We start from the raw sequence: 13,851 nt of genomic DNA on the forward strand, positions 1-13,851 counted from the left end.
CTATTGTGGGCTGTGAGCTCCCCGGCAGCGCAAGCTTTGGTCCTTCCATGGCAATGAAGATGTTTTGTGACAGGTGAGGCAATAGCTGGAGATGCTGCTGATGCGCGGTGAGTTCAGCTCGTGAAGGAAGCAGTGAATGCTGCCGGGGGGGTTTTGCTCGTTTGCCGATCCCAGATAATTCGTGATTGGACTCCGCTTCCCTCAAAACTGCCTCTCGAGAGCTGCGCTCTAATCAAATTAATTTGGCTGTTGGTCAATGAGGAATAACAATAAATCTCGAGTCCTGAAGGCTTATGGAAATTTGCTCCTATGTAGGATATAATTTTCAAGTAGAAAGGAGAAAACAGATTTGCAAAAGAAGTTCCTCAGCTGACAAAACAAGCTGTAACAGAGCAGGGCAAAAGTGAGGGAAGAGCCTAGAGAATTGTGAACGCAGGGCTGTGTCTGAGAACAGCACTTCCTTGTAATTTCACTGCAAAGCATTGCACTCTGAAAATGAGACCCAGACAGCATGCTTCCAGTGGTCCACAGCTTTATTTTCAATAAATGATGAACCTTCAAGTCCCGTGAAATATGAAAGTAGAAAGCTGTGTTCTGTTATATTCAGCAAAGGTTCTCCCCCGTGCCTTTTGTTTAAATATATTCATTATCAAAGGTATAGTGCCCTTGAGAAGCTGAGGCAGTTGCTTGTATTGCTGTGCAAGGAATTTAAGACACTTACTGAATTCTTTACAGACGATGATGCAGAGCTGTGTGGAGTCTTTCAAGACCCCCAATCCATCTAGGTAGAGCTGACACTTTAGCTGTAAAAAGACATCCCTGTCAAACTACTTACATACTGCATATAGAATGAGGTAGCTCTCCATTGCTAACGCGCCAGTAGCAGGAGTCAGAATGTAAAGCAGAAGGGCTATAGACCTCTTTTTCCAGACTCCTGTGGCTCCGTGTGCAGGAATCACATTGGCAAAGATGAAAGTTCAGTATTTACATTGAATTTATGAGTACATGAGAGGGCAAGAAAGTGTTCCGAGGAAGAGGAATCTGACTTGATAAAACAGTGCTTCCATCCTGTGCTCCAGAAGCTGTTTGCATGCTGAGAGCTGGGAGGGGAAGGATGAGACTTTTTTCAGGTTGTTCCATTAAGTTCTTCATTCTTTGTCCCACTGCCCTGCAGTGACACTTCAGAAAAGAAATACATTTCTATGTATTACACGTAGCTGTGATACAAGAGATAGAAAACTGTCTTACATGGGCAGTTTCTGAAAGTCAGTAAAAGTGCTAAGACTCAATCCAGCCTTCAGACTCATACCTGTGGCTTCATCTTAGGGCTCCTCTTTATTTCTACACTTCTTAACTTGCATTTTTCTAACCTGTTGCCATCCTTCTGACACACCAGTGTTTCCACCTATAGATGTGTTATCCCCTCAGATGGTTTAAAAGCAGGGAGAACTGTTTAACTCCTCAAAGATGAGCATGGGCTGCTCTCAGCCAGGATTTTCTTTCTGCTATGTGGCCAAGGAAGGGCAGCTCAAGTGCCTTCTGCAGCCCACAGCCCAGCAAACAGAGCCACAAGGAGCAGAGGCCTGGGCAGCAGGAATCTTTCTCCTGCTATCACGTATCTCGAAGGAGCACCACTGAGATGTGAAGTGCATATGCTAGAAGAGGTACATTTTAATGCCAGCTTTTGTTGGTAACAATTTCTTGCTGGCAGCCATATAAAATGATGGTAAAAATCTGAACATGGGTGCTAGCAGTGCTTTGATTAATCTGCTTACTTAATGCAGTTTTATAAATTCCACGTGCCAACACCTTGATTGTGTCTGCAAGAGCGCACCAGCTGCCTGGCTCTGCCAATCAGAGAAATCTCTGTTGATGAGGTGGATGCCACGTGAGCAGCCCATCCCAGCCTTGTCCCATCCCAGCCCAGCAGCCTCTGCAGGCTCTTGCAGCAGCTGGAACCTTCAGAGCTGCTTTACAAACCGCCCTCTCTCACAGCAGGCGCTGCGTTGAGACCCACTGGGGAATCGTCCTGCATCTGCTCCACTGAGCCATCCAAGCAGGGCTGAAGGTCACAGCTTGAAGAAGTCCTTGCAAGAAGAGATCTCAGCTGGCTGGGATGTGGTCCCGGGTAACGTTGGACGGTTTTCATATGACTCAGGTTTTTCTACTTCGTCCTTTCTTCTCCTCTAAACGCGTGTTTTGCTGGTTCGTGGTGATGCAGCACAGCTGTGGGTACCGTGCCCACTTGAAGGCCAGTTATCATTAATATCTCTTTGACAAACTGTCACTCAGCACACACAACTCTCTAAGCAGAGCACTTTTAGCACAAAACAGTGGGACTGCTGCAGAGGGATGAAAGCCAAGGCGTCCCTCCTCCCGCCTGGGAGGCAGCGGTGCAGCCGGGTGCCAAAGCACCGAAGTGCAGATGGAAAATGCGCCGTGGTGAGAAACGATTGCACGGCGCGGCAGCTCAGGAGGTGGCACAGGAAAGCTAATGCTCCAGAGCGATACTAGAGGGCACTGTAAACCTGGCAGTTTGGGCTTCCGAGTGGGACGGAGTGAAAAAGCAAGTGTTTGCTATTTGCGGTCGTTAAAGCTCTCCTGGTACTTGGAGCAAAATTAGCGCTAACCCTTGGGTCGGGAGCAAATTAATTTGTGGAATTGCATTCTGCTGCCTTAGATCCCACCCTTGCACTTACAGAACAGGATGCCCATTCGCTGCCAGGCCTTCACACCACTGCTATAGGGCTCTGCTTCCCATAAGCCTAATGCTTGGAGGAGAGGGCAGTGAGAGCTATTAGGAGAACTCAGGAAAGTCTTTTTTTTTTTTTTCCTTTCCAAAGCTATCACTTAACAGTAATGCGTTCATTAATTGGCAGCCAGACCACTGCCTGGCTTCATTTAAAAAGGCAATAGTTTCCTTCCATTGCGGTAGGGTGAGGTTCCATCCCGTGCCTTTCCTGAATGCCAACAGCAATCTCTCTCCGTGCCTGCTTAAAGATGTGCACTGATCAGTGAGCAGGAGGAGTCCTGTGCTCTGATATAATAAAGGTGTTTTAAGAGTCTTTCAAAACTCTTCTAAATGAAGTGTTCTAAATGAAATGCTCCCATCAATGCGATCGATAGATGAATGGGTTTCAGCATCTGCCTCCCCAGATATCCCCCAAACGCCCATCACTGCAATTTATAATTCGGTATTCAACTGAAATTAGTCAGACTCGAGCTGAAACAACAGCAGACAAGTAAACACAACTTCTCAATTTCAATGTGAAGCACTGATGTAGCACCAAGCTCTCCGCTCACAGCATCTTCTCTGTACAAAATATGCACGGAACCACAGGGAATGAGAGGGAAAGGGATCTCGAGAGGTCACCTCGTCCATCTCCTTCCCCCAGGGCAGGACCAACCCTGCCTAAATTGTTCTTGACAGGTGTTTGTCTGACCTGTTCATCACTGGAGGCTTTTAAGGAGAGTCTGATCTGTCCTTCTTCTCAGCTATTCCTGTAGATGGAACATTTTCCCCTAAAATCTAACCCAAATTCTATTTGCTGCTGCTCAAGCCCACTTCTTCTGCTCTACCCTGGTGGACGTGGACAACAGTTTATTACTTCTGCAGCATTTTTACCCTTTGCGGGATCATTGCTGTGTCTTTGCTCAGCCATAAGCAGCTGAGCTCCTTCTCCCTTTCTCAGCAGTTTTGTTTTCTAGAACTCTGATCTTTTTCTCATTTTCCAGATTTTTCTGGAAGTCAGATGACCAAAGCAGCTCCTCCCAAATGCTCTGTAAGGATGGAAACAGAGCAGCATACCGCTCTCTATTTACACATCCTTATGTCAGCACTGCTTTTCTCACTCCGGGGCATTACAGTTGGCTCAGGGTTAATTTGTTGCCCACAACATTACCCCCACTCCATAGAAATGCTGCCTACGCAGCCATTTCCTGACATACGTTTCGATAGTTCCAGTACATTCTGTTTTGCTCTTGTCCTTTTTGAATGTCAATCTACTCTTTCCAGACTGCTTCTTCAGTTTGTCAAGATTTTGCATCTTTCTCCTGTTCTCTGAGAGCTCTTGCAGCCCCTCTCAGCCCGGCGCTGCCAGCAGATGCAATGAGTCTGCTCTGCATTCCATTGCCCAGCTTGCTAAGGAGACTCCTGGGTAATGGCAGAGCCTGCAGCAGCCTGCTCAAGCCATCCTTCCACTTCATCCAAAAGCAGCTGATGAAAGTGTACACATATATAAATATATACAAAAATATCACCTCCGTACAAAATATGCATAGAGCCACGGGGAATAAGAGAAAAAGGGATCTTGAGAGATTACTGTACTCCATCTCCTTCCCCCAGGGTAGGAGATGGACTACATAGACCTTCAAGCATTTCTCCTGGACCGTACCTCCTACTTTTCTCGTGGGAATGCCATACAACAGGGTACTGACAGCCTGCCTGCAGTCAAGATCTATCCCAGCCCCAGCTTCTCCCCTCTCTGAGACCTGCTGCCTTGTCATGGGAAAAGAAGGTTGGTTCGACATGATTTATCCTCCACAAAACCACAGCTTGTGGGACTGCAACATGCCTTAATGCCTTGCCATCGGAGCTAGCAAACAAAATTCTGTCCCTGCTGAACCACAGAATCGTGAAAGTTGGAAAAGGTCATCATCAAATCCAACCCATCAGCACCATGTCCTTGAAGGAAGGGACGAAGCTGCCAGCATCCAGAGATGACTTCGCTGCATCCGAAATCCACGCAGCACGATGTGGTTCTGGGCACCCTGGTCCGGTGGTTGGCAACCCTGCGCATAGCTGGAGGGTTGAAATTAGATGATCATTGTGGTCCTTTGCAACCCAGGCCATTCTATGATTCTGTGAAATAGCACAGCACAAGACCCCACATGGGTGAGCAGTGGTTGATTTCCACCCAGGACTGCAGTCACAGAGCACAGCCCCTGTACTTCTGAGCTCTGTTAACCCCTAGCAGCACTGCTCTGCTTGCACACAGTCCCCCTGCCTCCCTCCTGCAACGACAGAAAGTGCATTATCTGGTGCTACATGATTTCATTAGTATCCTTGGTGCAATGGGTCAGACCCAATATAGGTGGGAGCAGGTGTAATTTACACACTGAAGGGAGTTGGGAGAAGGTGTAAATTACTCAAGCACCAACCACCTAAGATGCATTTAAAATTCTCTCCGAATTTGGCACCAGATACATGGGAGATAATAAAGTTTCCCTTTTCAGGATCTCGTGTATTTAAAGCCTGCTGTGTTCAATCTTTGCAGTCAAAACAATGCTCATTCATAAATATTTCCTAATGTTTGATCCTATTAGAATGTGCAGCGTTGTGTTGGATTAATGGTCTGGAACAATCGGATCAAACATATTCTGGGCTCCAGAATACCACATTGTAACACCTCATATTTGACGAGGTATTACAGATAGGCTTGTCTTCCAACTAGATTTGATTGTACTGGAATTTTGAGAAACTCAGATCTTGGATAAGAGCTGAATTTCAAGTGAGCCCTAATTAGCCAACAAGCTGCACCAAACCTGGAGCCCTGCACACTTCCAGCACAGGATTCTTCACAGTTTAGATGCAAATGCTGTTTCTTAGCCCTCTCTCTCGGGATTTATAACATATTCATCAACTTGTAGTACCTAAGAGCCCTGTCCAATTGTATTTGGAAGACCTTAATTTGACTCCTCTAGGAGCTGAACAAAATTAATAACTAATACCAAACTGGATTCCTAATGGGTGCTGGGACAATGGCCTTTGATTGCTGCATTAATCTGGTGCAGTTGTGTTGGTATCAGCCTCGTTCATCCCATGTGTGCTCAGGGCCATCTTGGCATGAATACAAGATATGCAAATCTGGGGGATACACGTTAATAGTGGGTCCATCTGCTTGGATCTTTTATTAAAGAGAAGTGTGAATGCAGTTGCCATGCAATCCACTCTTACACACAAAGACCACGAGTTACGAAAACAAGAGAAAACATCTCCTGATTTTGCCTTGCTGGTAGCTCACATTCATCATTTCTGCAGCTGATTTTTGCTTTAATTTAGAAATCTTCACAAAAACGAACTTTGAGTGAAAGAGCTCAACAGTTAGCAGTGACTGCACATAGACACACACAGCCCTTCCTCTACAGTGACAGACAGGATATTTCTTTCCCACTGCATATGAAATTAATACCAGAAAGCATAAGGAAAAAAAACATGTAAATTCCAGCCCTTAAAGCCCGGTCTGGATCACGCTTCTGCTGCTTCAGACAGCAATAACCTGGAGGAGAAGTAGCTGTTCAGATTAAAAGGAAGGTAATCCCTGAGCTGCTGAGCGATGAGGCAAACCCTGAGCGTGGAGCCGCAGCCCAAGGCCGATTCATTCAGCTCCATCCAAAAGGAAAGTCTCCTACAGCTCGTTGCTCTCAGAACTGCTGTGTCCTCAGCCTGTCTCTGCCGTGGATGTGTGCTGTTCCATGCTAATAGTCTGGGGAGACAGGGCTGTAATTCGTTTAACAGTTGGCAGGTCAGACCTACATGCCCTAGAGATGCAAGTGCTGATTCGGATGTGGAGAGGAGAAGGTGCCCTGATGACATCAAGCCAAGGTGTCCATGATGACGAGCACTCCTCATCCAGGAGCTGCCTTTTGCCCACCAGCAGGCACTGATGGAGAGCTTTTGTTGCCATTGTAGCTCTGATGCTCACCACTCATCCCAGAAGGTTGCACTGAGCAGTTGCTCCCTTATTCAAGGGCACTGAGATCAGAAGTACAAGGCAGCCCATATTCTCCTCCTTGTTTCACAGATATTGAGTAGGCAGGAGAGTAAGCAAGAAGACAGTTATTTTGCATATCTTCAGAATGCAAATAGATGAGTGAGCTCAGCTCTCTATTCATTGCTTCCAACATACATGACACAGATGATGCTGTTCCCATTGTCAGACTGAAACCGGGGGCTTGATGACAAGAAACTCACTGAGTTTCCATCTGCACAAGGCTGGGATGATGGCTGGGTAGGGAAAGTCACCGCACTTACATACGTCAGCCCCACCGACCACGTCCATAACTTACGGGCTGTGTTTGGGATCTGCAAAGCCAGTTTTGCTCCCAGTTATTCCTGCAAGATCAGCCCTCAGAGCTTCTTGGTGTGGCCTCATTTGCACCTACCCAGGGGACTGCCCCCTCTGCCCTCCAGCACGGCTATGGCTCTGCTCCTTGGGTTGGAGCCAGCAAAACTACTGAAGCAGCAGCTGATTGAACCGGTGCGTGGCTCAAGAAAAAGTGTTAAGATTGATTATATATGTATTTATTAAGTTCCAGTGAGGCAAACAGCATATTAGCATAACTGGGTCAATTATTTGGCAATCAGCACATGCGTGCCTGGGAGGGAAGCATGTGCAGAAATCTGCTGTTTTGTGCTGCTGAACACATCACCTGCTTGGAAGAGAAGAAATGTGTTTATTCCAGTGCTAAAGAAGAGAGAAAAAAGAACAAGTCAACCTTCCCGAGCTCGCTGATTATGCATTTTCCACATCAAATTGTCAGCATTTATTCAATTACTTCACTCATTACAAGTTTGTTCTTCAACCACTAACCTAAAAACCCTCCCCGCTGCTGTCAGCTCCATTAGAAATGACACATCCCTTCCTCGGGTTAAGAAGAATTGGAAGGCGTCTCCTCCCAGTGCCAGGCTGTGGGCTGGGAGCTGCTTCCCATCCCCATTTCCCTGTGCCATGCAGGGGGGCAGTGCTGGGGCCATCCCTGGGAACCCATCCTCAGCCCAACACGGGGCTGTCTGAAAGCACAGCACGCGCTGGGGAGGGGATGAGGGGATTCGCAGGGCTCTGGCAAGGAAACAAGTGAGATCCCCAGAGCCAAAACCACTCTCAAACACTTCCATTTGAATAGTAAGTCGAAAGGAAAGTTCCCCTTTCGGAGGGGTTGTTAATTATAGATCCCTCCTTCAGAAGCTCCTCCTGTTTTTATCCCTGCTTACTCCCCCGCAGATGGGAAAGATAAGGAAAGCTCTACCTTCCCCAAAATCAAATAAATCTTCAATGCTTCCTGAGCTGATTCACTTGGCTAAGCTCTGATTTGATATATGAAACAAAAGACAAGGCAAGAGACAAGGCGCAGAAAACAACATATTTTCCCCGTGTCAAGGTGAAGCACTTCCCATCACCCAGCCCGTCTCCCCTGGAGTAAATGCGCATCAATAATATTGAAATGATCAAAGTTTTTCAGCAGAGACGGCGATGGGCTTTTTTCTGACTTGTCATGCTTGTTTTCCTCCAGGAGGCACTGACCTGCCGTGGCTCAGCCTTGCAGTTTGGCACGCAGGAGCTTTTGGAGAAGCGTTCTCTCCCCAGCAGAACAGCAGCCTCATGTTTCCCTGCACAACAACCTTTCTTAGCCCAAAATGCTTTGCATCCCATTTCCTTGATCTGGCTAAGTGCTCGCATGCTGAAAATCCCACCCTCCCTCCAGCTGTCCTTCTGGCAGGAAAGAGGCAGCGACTTCTCTCTGGAGACTACAGTCACAGCTCCTTTGGTTATCTAATCAGGGAGGGCAAAACTCATCCGGGGCCCTGCAAAATGCAGACATTGCACCTGAGGTCTCGTGCACAAGGCGGGGAGCAGCCTCCCCTCCTGGAGCTGATGCTCCCTGCCATCTTCCCAGCCAGTTGCCCTAAGGAAAAGATTTAGATGGAGGCGCCAGGCTGTTCCCTCTGCTGATGGCTGTGTCTGCATGCGTTGAGGAGTGGGTGCTGGTATTTACACCCTGAGGTTGGTGCAGAAAGAACAAGAGAATAACCCCCCAGTCTTCCTGCACTGCACATCACAGCTCTCTGTTGCTCAGTTTCTTGGCCATTGTGTGGGCTTTCTGGTGTTTCTCAGAACTACAAAACAGTCCCTCTTCTTTTTCCAGCGTGCTGATCTTACCTTTGCACAAAGCACAAGGCAGCGGGAAGCACAAACCTTCCCATTCCCATCACTCTGCGAGATCTCTTCACATCCATCAACAAAGGAACAGCACAAGGGATGGGATGGGATGGGGAGGGTGAGCTGAGACAAACCTCCCAGCAGGACAAGGTTCAAGCCCATGGCACAACAGCCCTCCCCTCCATCACCCCTAATGCCCCCCCTTCAGAGCGCTGTTACTCATTTCCTTCCCCCTCCTGCACACTTCTTCCCAGAGGTCCTGGCACAGCTGGAACAACAGGTCAGGCTGCACTGGGCTCTGCGGACACTGCGAGAGCTTCTCTTGCTCAGGGGTCCCTCACCTGCTCCTGGGCTGAAGCACATTTACGAGCCTTGTGCTCCCACCTCATAAAATGCTTACTCACTTTCAGCAGGCGCTTTGACATCCCTGGCCGCGCATCGCCAGATAAGGACTATAAAAAGAACGTATTGCTATTATAGGTGATACAGCAAGATGTATCCTCGAATGAAAGATCCTTTGTGAGGCTGGTTATTATGCTGGCACTAATCTCAGAGCTCTCTCCACGGACCAGACTCAGCCCGAGTGTTCGTAAGCACATCGCAGCCGAGGAGAAGCGCTGCAAGGTGTCACGTTTGCCTTCTGTTGTTTCAGTTCATCCTCACTCATCCCAAGTTGGAAAAGCACTTCTCTCTTCCCCCCCACCCCACCATGCGTGTCAAAATCCCCTTTTGCCATTTCGATGCAGGGAGCCAAATATTGCCTTCGTACAAACAGGTGCCAGGCTGCATATGTCAATAGAATTACACCTGCGTGTAATGGGTTTGCATTTGGCCCTTGAGCCCCGGGGATCCCTTTGGGAGCTGAAGCTGTATTAAAAATTAAGGGCCTTGTTCTCCACCCTTGCCTACGCTGTGGTAATTAAATCTCGGCGCAGACCCATTGATTTTCAACCTTGTGTGAGAAGGCAGAGCTCAGCATGAGGGAGGGGCAGAGCCGGCCCTCCAGGAGCAGCACAGCCACGTTGCTCCCCATAGGAAAATTCCCCAACAAGGAAACAACGCTGAGCAGGAAATATTTGCCAAATTCTTGGGCAAAAGAAGGCAAATGGTTTCAAATTAAACGTTTGCTGAAAGCGTTGCCCATTCCTTCCTGCAAGAACAGCACTGTTGGATGGGTGACCCACTCCGCAGCACACAGCCCCTGGAGCAGCTGCTCCCACCTCTGCAGGGCATTCGGGTCACTGTTCCTCCTCGGGATGCACCTGGAGCCCTCACCTGCATAGGTGTGAGTATTATTGCCAGTCGTCATCTTCTGAGCTCGCAGGGCTGAGAAAAACGACTTCAGTTTTGCTCTAAATGCCAAGTAGTTTAGAAGTGTGACGCCTCACACTGCGCTGTTATTCTTTCCAATTGAAACCTAATGATGCGTGCATATCACTTAACTCTGATGTCAATAATCAGCACACCACTTGGTCTTTGCCACGGCTATTAGAGGGAATGAAAATGAAATACCAACTCCTTTTTATCCCGTTACTGTACCATAATAACTAATAAAGGAGTAATAAGTGAGACGTGGGGAATTTCCAGGGGAGTCATTACTACAGAGCAGAACCTAAAGGCACAAAGTGAAACCCGGGAATGTTCTCCAACCCTGAATTCCCAGCTAATGTTTCTCACTACCATACAGTGTTTACAGAAAAAAAAAAACAAACAGAAATAACATGTAGAAAGTGTCTGTGTCATGGCTGGAGTGGAGATGGATCCAGAATCACAGTCCTTCAGGTAAAGACCGTCCCATACCTCAGCACTGAGGCTGAGCCACAGTCAGGTTGTGCTCCATCATTTCCTACCTCTTGCTTCTGCTCCAGTATTTGGGAAACGTTTCCCAGGGTGGTCTGTGTGTTTTCCAGGGACTCTTCAACAGGAAAAGCCATAGAAAGACCTCAGAGCAGCGAGCCAAAGAAAATCATGTAATGTAACACTGAGTCAATGAGATTGCAAACCACATGCAGGTTGGACAGTGCACTTTCTGGCTTAGAAATTATTGAATTATTGGTTGGGAAAGAACCTTCATTTTTTGGTGGTCATGTACATAGGGGACAGCAGGGTTCTTTGGTTTTCCTCCCCAGAAATAGATTGCCATTTATCCATCTGTATGTGAAAACCTGTAGGAATGACCCCCCCCCCCCCCAGCAGCATCTGCTTGGGTGGAATTGGGTTTCACACGGCAGAATCTGGCACGGGTGGATTGGGATCTCCACCTGCCACTGCTTTTCCTGAGCAGCACCCACAGCAGTCGTGCCCTGTGCTGGAAGGAGCTGCCAAACCCCACAGACCTGCACGTTTACCAAAGGAAACCCAGCTTCGTTAAATCCCAGAGTGCATCTCCATCATTACCAAAGCATTTCCCAGCCATCTGATTTCCCCATCCCCGAGTCCCTGCTTTGTTTATCCTATTAATTCCAACCACCCCCTCTTCCCCAGCACACGCAGCCTCGCTTACAGCAGCTCCGCCAGCAGAACCTCCCCAAAATATTCGGGACACAGCGTGGATATCTCACACGTGTGGGGAAAACCCTCGTGACTACAGCTTGTTCCTCGGGAAAACATGATCTCATGATTATTATTTCTTAAAAAGAAAAGGGGTGGGAGGAAAGAAAGGAAAGGGGGGGGGGGGGGGGGGAACGAAAAAGCAGAGGAAAGAAAGGAAAAGGGTAAGAAAGGAAAAGGGGGGGAAGAAGGAAAAGGGGGGAGGGAGAGGGAAAAAGGCAGGAAAAAGAAAAGAGGAAAAGGTGGGGGGAAAAGAATGAAAAGGAGCAGCACAGCCACTTCCATCATCTCTCGGTTCTCCGTTCCCCGCCCGCCGCTCTCCAGCCCCGCACCGCGCTGATCCCGCAGCCCCTCCGGCCCCCCCCCGCTCACAGCCTCCCCTTCCCCGGCTGCTTTTCTCCCTCCTCCCTCCCCTCCCCGCCCGCATTTCCTCCCTGCACCTTTAAGAAGCACATTGCTCGCCGGTGGGATGGTGTGTGCTAAAGCTGCACAGAGGAAGTTACGCAGTCCGGATCAGGCACGGAGATAAAAGCTCCGATTGTGAAAGTGATAGCAAACGGGATTTCAGCCTCGGCATTAACTTGGGAGGGGAGCCGGGCACCGCAACGAGCTCCCTGCCTCCCGCCCTTGGGGCCCGACCCCGGAGTTGGCCGCTCCTCGGGAGCCCCGAGCCGCAGAACCCCCCGGTAAGCGCTGAAAGTTGGAGGGCGCGGGGTGGGGAGCGGGGGCTGCGCCCGGTGCGGCCCCGCAGAGCTGCGTTGTGGGTGCGGGGACTGGAGATCCACCGCCGCCCCCCGCGGTCCCCTCACCCCCATCCTCTCCCCGCCCTGCGGGAGCGCCTCGCCCCTACGGAACGGGCGGAGGGAGATCAGCTTCGGATTCTCCGCTTCGGAGTTTCCAGCTGAGATGCGAAGCCGGAGATGCTCGCGGCACGTTTCCCGTTTTCCCCACTTTTTTTTCTTTTTTCTTTTTTTCTTTTTTTCTTTTTTTTTTTTTTTTAAGCCCAAACCTCGAATTCTCGTAACGCGCAATGAACCCCGTGGCATCGCTTGGTCGGGAGGCACAACCGCGTGAAGGAGCGCGGCTGCCGTAAGCGAAATTGCACGGGTTTTCCTTCGGGGAACGCGGCGCTCCTCTGAGCTTTGCCGTATTCCGACAGCTCCGTCACAGCGGTGCTCCCAGCCCCGCTGCTGGGGATGCGGGGAAGGGCTCTCATAGCGGGGACGGGGAGGGACGCGCAGCCGAGCTCCGTCGGCGCTGGGGTCGGTGGGAACGGCGGCTGGGTTTTATTTTCGAGGCAACTTCCGAAACTGAGGACTCCTCCGTTGAGTTTACTTTTGTGTCCTTAATTCCAGAGCAGCTCAGTTGTTGCTCGGCGCTGTCTCTTGATTTCAATTGGGTGTTAATCCAATAACAATAAAAAAAAAAGAAAGAAAAACAAGGAACCAGCTCAGCCGAGAAACAATCTCATTTTGTGTTTTTAATACTCTGGCTATCAGTCCCCTGCGAGTGCTGCATACGCCTCAAAGAAAACAGAGAGCACTGATTGTATTTGTTCCCACGAACTGCAGTTTCTTAATATCATCGAGCAAAGATTTATTTGCTCGGTGCCAAACCAAGGCGAGCAGGGCAAAGCCTTCGGGTCAGAAAGTCTCTCTCCCCCGGTCGGGGTGTGCTGGTTCATCTCGGGGCCGCCCCGCGCTCCTATTTCTGCAGAGGGTCGGTGCTGTCGGAGCGCTGCACCGCGTGCCCGTGTCATTGACCGCCTCTCAATTCCCAGGCAAATTACCTCCCTGGGAACCTACAACATTTAGCAAGCGTAACAAGAAACTAATAGATATTATAGATCTTCTCTTCCTGGGTTCTTCCCTGACAGCCATTCAAGTGCAAAATAGGGTTTTACGGCTATGAAAATAGATCCATAAACGAACCAGCGGTGGAGCCCTCATTAAAGGCGCTGCATCCCACGGCTGAAGTCTCACATGCTGCAGTTGTTGGGTGCTTGGCTGGGACTGCTTGGATGTAATAATGAGGAGCTGACTTATTTTAACTGCAAAGACAGCTCTGATGTCAGTGGGACTTCTAAACACTCTGTCACGCCGCTTTCATATTTTTACTACATTTACTCATGATGTAAAAATAGCAGCCAGTCTATTCTTTCTTTGGGAGTTTATTCAGGTCCAGTGCGTCTGTAATAGGCTCTTCTTTGAGAGCCAGCGATGAAGCATGAGAGATGGCTGCTCCCTTCTGAACTCATTCATCTCAATCAGAGATCTCTCAACCAAAGACTGGGGGAAAGGGGGGCAGTGGCACAGCACTGCGAATCCCCCCAGCGTGGATCGATGCACCCGCTAACCTGGAG

At 49.1% G+C, this 13,851-nt stretch overlaps 1 protein-coding gene across 4 annotated transcripts in view; it reads left to right on the forward strand.

The window, feature by feature from the left end:
- The first annotated feature begins 11,929 nt into the window (after positions 1-11,929).
- Positions 11,930-13,851, forward strand: part of NTNG2 (netrin G2) — a 39,331-nt gene continuing 37,409 nt past the window's right edge. For all 4 annotated transcript variants that reach the window (XM_052667478.1, XM_052667479.1, XM_052667480.1 and 1 more), the window contains exon 1: positions 11,930-12,175. The gene's annotated coding sequence lies outside the window, so the exon portion shown is untranslated. The remainder of the gene's footprint in view (positions 12,176-13,851) is intronic.

Source organism: Tympanuchus pallidicinctus, unplaced genomic scaffold (assembly GCF_026119805.1).
Source record: "Tympanuchus pallidicinctus isolate F22 unplaced genomic scaffold, pur_lepc_1.0 scaffold8, whole genome shotgun sequence".
In the NCBI taxonomy this organism is placed as follows: Eukaryota; Metazoa; Chordata; class Aves; order Galliformes; family Phasianidae; genus Tympanuchus; species Tympanuchus pallidicinctus.